Genomic DNA, 7,369 nt, shown 5'->3' on the forward strand with positions numbered 1-7,369 from the left:
TGTATATGTCTAAGAAAAGTATTTCTCAAGTTTTGTTTTAATTTTAAAAGATTCCTTGTTTCAAAGCTATTTTCTGGATAAGTGAGGTTATGCAACGGCCAGTTCTATGTAAATAAAAAATATACATATAAAGTATTGTGGAGCTTCTCACTCCCGGCTCTGTCAGCCGTTACTCAAGTGCTTGCATTCAGATCATATATTTCCTCGGTGCCCTGAAGCTTTGAAAATTTTAATAGCCCTGTGGATGGAACTGACATGAGAGGAGACGATTTCAAGTCTCCTGCAGTGATTTTTACACTCATAAAAGTGTTCTCAATGTACCAGAGGCAGTGTTGGATCCCAGAGAAATAATATCCTCAGAAATCTAACTCAGGTGCCATCTCCTTTTGGAGAAAGTTTCCTGTTTTTCCAAATGCTTTATAAGATGCATTTTTCCATGACTGGCCGTTTCTGTTTAAGATTCTATTGGTCACACATGTAATCTAGGCCACTGGCAGGCCCTCGGGATTTCCTGGCAGAAACCGTTGTGAGTATTAAAAGTCAAGGGGTTGGGAGCAGTGAGTCACCAGACACCACCACATTCACCCGTGCGATGCTCCTGATTTACAGCTTTGTCCCACTTCCTCGGGTTGTCCCCCACAAGCAGAAGCAACTCAGGAGGCTGAGGAACGCAGAGCAGATTGTGGCTGGGCTGGCCTTCCAGAAAGGTCCACGCAGTTGTTCCTGGACCCTGGGAGGCCTCCGCTCTCCCCACCCCCACTGTTTATATTAGCTATCACGCACGGAACAGTCAGGTGGTACGCTGCTTTGCAGTCAGCAAGTTTATCTTGTGTTAAAGTTTTACCAGTAGAAGTCAAGTCATGTTTACCCCCGTTCTGCGGCAGGTCATGTGCAAACAGCACCTGTGAACCTTTTCAGCACACGTGCTGGACTTTCTCCTTCATAGTTCTCATCACAACAACTGTTGGGGGGAAAGCCAGCGATTGTTAAATCTCTGGCAAATGTGAAAATCCTCACCAGAAATGGCTGTCACTGCTGTCAAGGTGCACGGGACGTTACATTTGCCGTTGTCGGAGCACGTTCGTTGATTGTAGACGTCAGTCCTAGCATAAACCCAAACTCAGCACACACGTAAGACCTCTGAGTGCAGCTACCAGGCATTCCCTCCGTGAAACAAGCGTCCTCGACAGGTAGAATTTTTTTTTTTTTTAATGTGTCAGCATTTAAAAGGATTCTATAAACTGGATTTCATCGTACTTCCCCATCTCTTTATTTAGTATTTATGTATCAGTCACAGTGTGTGAAGCGCTGTTCTAAGTGCTTTAAAACACGAATTCATTTAATATTCAAACAATTTTGTGAGATAAGGACTATTACCCCACTTTACATTTATGTAAACCGAGGCACAAAGAGATTAAGTAATTTGTCCAAGGCCACATTGCTGGTTAAAGGATGGAACGAGAAGCTGAAACCAGACCAGGGCAAGAAGAGAACCCCTGTACTATGCTGCCCACCCCACCCCCTGTGGTTATAAGTATTGGTAATACTGTTCTTTTTGTTTTTCCAGACAAATGGAACCAAACTTGAGTTTTTAAAATATCTATTGTATTAGCTTGCTAGGGCTACCATAACAAAGTACCGAAGACTGGTCATAATATGCTAGCCATTAGTATGCTAGACATTATTAACAAAATGTCAGAACAAGGGGCACCTGGGTGGCTCAGTCCGTTAAGTGTCTGCCTTCAGCTCAGGTCATGATCCCAGGGTCCTGGGATTGAGCCCCATGTTGGGCTCCCCGCTCAGTGGGGAATCTGCTTGTCCTTCTCCCTCTGTCCCTCCTCCAGCTTGTGCACTCTCTCTCACTCTCTCTCAAATAAATAAATAAATCTTTTTAAAAATGTCAAAACAAGCTCCATGTGCTTTAAGAAGAGATAATATTCAAAATGGCCGTTGGGATGCCAAAGTTTCGAGAAGTTCTCGTGTTTTTTTTGGGGGGGGGTAGTTTCTTTGACAAGTCTCTCCAATTTGAAGTGGGTACTATAACTATGAGACATAGTGCTGAAACCACTATTGTACCTTGATTTCTTCCCTTCCTCTTCTTATACCAAGTGTGAAGGTGTGGGGAACTCTTCATCTATCTATTATCTATCTGTCTGTCTATCTATCTATCTATCATCTATCTATCTATGTATCATCCATCCATCCATCCATTCATCCATCTATCATCTCAATAGACCACAGATTGAGGAGTGAAGTAGTCATCTTATTAGTTAATTGCATTTTTGGCAGGTGTTTAGAAAGACTTCATTTTAGCTTTCTCATCATAAAATGTGTCCTTTAAGCCAACTGTAGAAAGTATGAAGTCATATAAAGGGAAAGAGCTTTATGGCAAGAAATCTAAGGTAAGCCATCTTTTATGACTACAAGTAAATCCCGGGTTACAGTGAAAAATCAGTGATATGTAGAAATAATAGGTGTGTATATATGTAAATGTGAAATATCCTACAGTGTCTGGCATGGAGCAGGTGGTTAAAAATATTAACAGGCAGGCAGGCATGTGGGCCCAGTTTCTCCTGACAAATGGCAGAAATTGAGACCAGCAATGATTTTGGTCCCCTTGATGATGAACCACATGTAATACTATAATTTTACTTCTCATATAAGGGCAAATATTATCCCACCCCTGCTAATCCTAATTCAGATTCTCTGTCTTAGCTGTGTTCGTCATTTCTGAAACTACCACTCACGGCCGTGGAAGCGCAACTGACACCAGTTTGCAAGCATTAGACAAGCATGAGCGTGAGTAGGCCTCAGTATTTTGGGCAATAGCCAGGTGGCTACTGTGGCGGATCACAGTATTGTTCACAATTATTTGTTCCCTTTCCTTTATGTGTGTTTTTTTTTTTTTAAGATTTATTTATTTGAGAGAGAGAGAGCACATGAGTGGGGGTGGTGGGGGGAGCAGAAGGAGAAAGAGAGAATCTCAAGCAGATTCCACGCTGAGCACAGAGCCCAATGCAGGGCTTGATCCCACAACCCTGAGATCATGACCTGAGCCAGAAACCAAGAGACAGACGCTCAACCGACTGCGTCATCCAGTTGCCCCCTCCTTTATTTTTTTTAAAGATTTTTTTTTTTTAAAGTAATCTCTACACCCCACGTGGGGCTCTAACTCACAGCCCCAAGACCAAGAGTCGTGTACTCCACCAACTGAGCCGGCCAGGTGCCCCTATTCCTTCTCCTTTAGAAGGATTATATATCCAGGGAGCCTGGGTGGCTTAGTCGGTTAAGCGTCTGCCTTCAGCTCAGGTCATGATACCGAGGCCCTGGGATCCAGCCCCACATCGGGCTCCCCGCTCAGCAGGGAGTCTGCTTCTCCCTTTCCCTCTGCCCTTCCCCCCTGCTCATGCTCTCTCTCTCTCTCAAATAAATAAACAAAATCTTTTTAAAAAATAAAAGGATTATACATCCTTATAGGTCAAGTATGGTCCCCCCCTTCATTGTCCAGCTTGATCATGTGATTGACTTTGAAGGACATGTGAATAGACATGATACATGCCATTATAATCAGAAGCTTTAAATGTGATTCTGTGGTTCAGCTTGGTCTCTTGCTCTGCTGCCCCCTCCTAAGAGAACAGCAGATTCCAGATGAGGACTACTCCTTCCTCCGCAACCTGGAATGGGAAAAAACATGGGACAGAGCCACAAGAGACCCATAATCTACATGTATCATGAATGAGAAATAAACTGCTGATGTGAATTACTGAGATTTGGGGATTGTTTGTTATGTAGTGAAGCTGACAAATACAGTCACACAAGATTTTGTTGAGATTTGCATAAATAAAACAAGGGAGAATGTTAGTGAAAGAAGATATTACATTTCAAGCCAGTAAGGACTACTTTATAAACATAAAAGAACCTGTAGCTTACATAGCATAATATTTGTTGGAAGAATGTGCCTTAGAAAATCATGATACCTCAGGTATATACCAAATGCCTGATGCAGATTAAGGAGAGCAGATATTTAATACAGACAGAGCTTGTTTCAAAATTGTTGTCTTCCAGAATTTTTGTTTATGTATGCATATTTATGTGTATGTGTGTGAATACTCACACACAATACCATTTTTATTTTTGTACTCTAACTCCCCATTTTCTGAGTTCTTGATCTTGCCAGCAGAGGTTTTATCAATATTTTCCAGGAATGAATGGCTGATTACAGATTATAGCTCTGCAATCCAGGAGGGTTTTTGATAAGTGGTTATTGAATATAGATATCAGAACGAGAAAATTGGAGCACCATGACAAGACTTGAGGCTAAAACAATGCTTTTCACAGAGTAGGTGCTAAAAAGTACTTGCTGATTGAATGAATAAATTTTAAAACCATGGAGTTTAGGTAAGATAAATTTATATCACTATAAAGATAACCTTCATAGTGAGGTTTGTTTGCTGTATATATAATTATGAATTAACTTCCATCTCATCTCAAAAAGACTCTGGGTGAGCTCACTCTAGAAGACATGCCTCAGAGAAGTGATTTTCTTTTTCTTTTCCTGTTGGCCCACCCAGAAAGGGGAATCATGAGTAAGAAGAAAAGGTCTAAAATGTTTTGAGAACTTTTGCACTTTGTAATTATATTCTTTTGGCCTTTTTCTCTGCTTGTTGAATGTTTTTGGATTCTTGCTATTGTCCCTATGATTGATTCAAGCCTACTATGATGCTCTTCTTAGATCCCAATTCATGTTCTTGAAAGGACATTCTTTGGAGGACCATGAATTGAGAGAACACATTCTTTGAAATTTAGAAATAGGTGGATCCCAAAAGTATCCAGGGATCCATTGTCACTTAAAGTGAGCACATAACTGGGGCACCTGCGTGGCTCAGTCAGTTGAGCATCTGCCTTTGGCTCAGGTCATGATCCCAGGGTCCCGGGTCGAGCCCTGCTTGGAGGAGAGTCTGCTTCTCCCTCTCCTTCTGCCTCCCTCTCTCTCTCAAATAAACAAATAAATTAAAAAAAAAAAAATGAGCACATAACTTCATTCATATAATACAAGGTAGGTAATTCATTGCTCCATTCCCATCCTTTCACTTATATATTCTCTCTTCTACAAGATCAGGCATATCAAATGTGGCCTGTCATGCTGCTAACTTGTAGCTGCTTTGTTTGCCTCTCAGTGCAGTTACGAAAGCTTGTGAAGTCAGGAGCTGGGGCAGCCATCTTGCAAGCATGAGGAGGCAAGCCTGAAGACAAAAGCCAGCAATGCTGAGGATGGAGAAGCCAAAAGGTGGGAAGAAACCGGGTCTTCCATTTCAGCCTTTAAATTTACTAATCCTTGAACTACTCGGCCCCCAAACTCCTTGTTATGCAAGGTAATGGGCATCATTTTGTTTAGGCCACTTTGTCAGGTGTTCTGTTCATGACAGCCAGAAGTCAACCAGAATGATTGCTTGGCCTTTTACCCTTTCACAGGTTGACTGTTGTGCCCAGACATGCCTGGCTCTCAGCAGAAGAGCTCCTGTTGGGCTCTCCGCTATAGGTGTCTCTGGGCTCTGTGAAGAAATAATGAACTGCTTGTGGGCCCAAAGTCCTCGCGGCTCCTTTGCTTTGTCTCACATATAGGCCACAGCAAGCACTCAAGAGTAGCAACTGCTTATTTTTTCATAAAATAGGGGCTAAATACATGAATATATACTTTTGAGACTATATAGATGCTCCTACAAAGAATAGTTAAGGGCCCTGGAGGGTGACCATACTCATGTGAGTCCTAGCTCTGTCCTCCCTTGACTGGGGCTAGGTCTCCCAGGGAACCATGGTGTTACCTACCTTGTGAACCCGATCCCATGAGGTTGCCAAGAAGTTGACTTCTCTGCCTCTATTCTGTGTGAGGGGACACTTGGCATCAGTAAGTTTCCTAAATATAAAATAGTAAATGTGTTCTAATTAAATAAATTAAGTACTTGGGAAATTAAACATAAAAACTAATAACAAACCTCCCATTTACCCCCAGCAATCATTTAGGCTTACACCTCCCCTGTTAGCAGGACTAAGAAGCCCCAAGAATGGGCTGAAGCTGCCATTTCTCTGTCCAGAACCCTCAATAGACTGTATGTTCTGTGAAGGCATTAGCTATGTCTGCCTGGCTCACCCAGTGCCTGCCTGAGCTTCTGTCTCCTTGTAGGTGCTAAATACCTACATAAAGGATGAATAAATGATGAGCTGTAATGTGAGGCCCAGGGCTATGAGAGGTTCAGCCATATCAGATCCTGGAGGGGACTGCTCCTAAGGGAGTCCTGCTCCGTGAGCTCCAGGAGAACAGCAACAAGGATGAGTTAGTACATTGTTGGCAAAAGGGCTTCACTGAAATCTTGCTGTAAATTTGTTGCAGAAAGGGCACTTGGGCATTTACTGTTAAACAAAGACAGGAATCTATAACATTAATTAGGACTTCCATTTACTGAGCAAATACTGTCTCAAACACTGTGCTCTGCTTCAGACATTCATTTAATCCTCCTGACCACCCCACAGGTACTATGGTTGGCAGCCTCTAAGATGTCCCCTGATGACCCCCACCTCTTGACATCTACACCCTTGTATAATTCCCTCCCCTTGAGTGTGGGCTGGATTTATATACTCAGTTCTAAAGGACAGTGTGGTAGAAGTAATGGGATGTCACTTGCAAAATTAGGTTATAAAAACATTGCCTTCTATCTTGGGTGCTCCAGCTGCCATGCCGCGAGCTGCCTTGTAGGGAGGCCTATGTGGCCGAGAACTGAGGGAGACCCCCAACCAATAGCCAGTGAGGAGCTGAGACCCTCAGTCCAACAGTCTGCAAGAAATAGCATGCTGCCAACAATCACACGCATTGACGTGGAAGAGGGGTCTCACCCAGTCAAACCTTCAGATGGGACCACAGCCCTGGACGACAGATTAACCGCAACCTCATGAGATCCCTGGAGCCAGAAGCTCCCAGCTAAGCCATGCCTGGATTCATAATCCACAAGAATTGTAACATAATAAAGGATTATTGTAAGCTGCTACGTTTGGGGGTAATTTGTTGTGCAGCAATAGATAATATAAGGAGGTACTAGTATTATTTGCACTTTACAGAAGAGGAAACTGAGGTTCAGAGTGGACGGGAAATGGTGAAGCCGGGATGTGGACTGATGTGGTCTGACCTCAGAGGCTACATGATTAATGACGAGAGTCAGTTTCAGATGGTGTTAAGCACGTTGCTACTGTTTAGCCAGAGTAGGTACTGTGCAGAATCTTTTTTGGAAAAGAATCTTCTTTGGAAAAGCTAATATGTGTCCTCCCAAGCCAGGTAAAATTTTTGAAAGATTCCAAAAGCAAAAAAAATTTACAACAT

General features: G+C 42.7%; 1 long non-coding RNA gene across 1 annotated transcript; it reads left to right on the forward strand.

Moving 5' to 3' along the window:
• Positions 1-1,031: 1,031 nt before the first annotated feature.
• Positions 1,032-7,020, forward strand: LOC118546035 (uncharacterized). Its single transcript, XR_013449767.1, has 4 exons — positions 1,032-1,190; positions 2,716-2,799; positions 5,178-5,287; positions 6,726-7,020. It is a non-coding gene; the product is annotated as an uncharacterized LOC118546035 (long non-coding RNA).
• Positions 7,021-7,369: the final 349 nt, after the last annotated feature.

The sequence above is a fragment of the Halichoerus grypus genome, chromosome 7 (genome assembly GCF_964656455.1).
Source record: "Halichoerus grypus chromosome 7, mHalGry1.hap1.1, whole genome shotgun sequence".
Taxonomy (NCBI): domain Eukaryota; kingdom Metazoa; phylum Chordata; class Mammalia; order Carnivora; family Phocidae; genus Halichoerus; species Halichoerus grypus.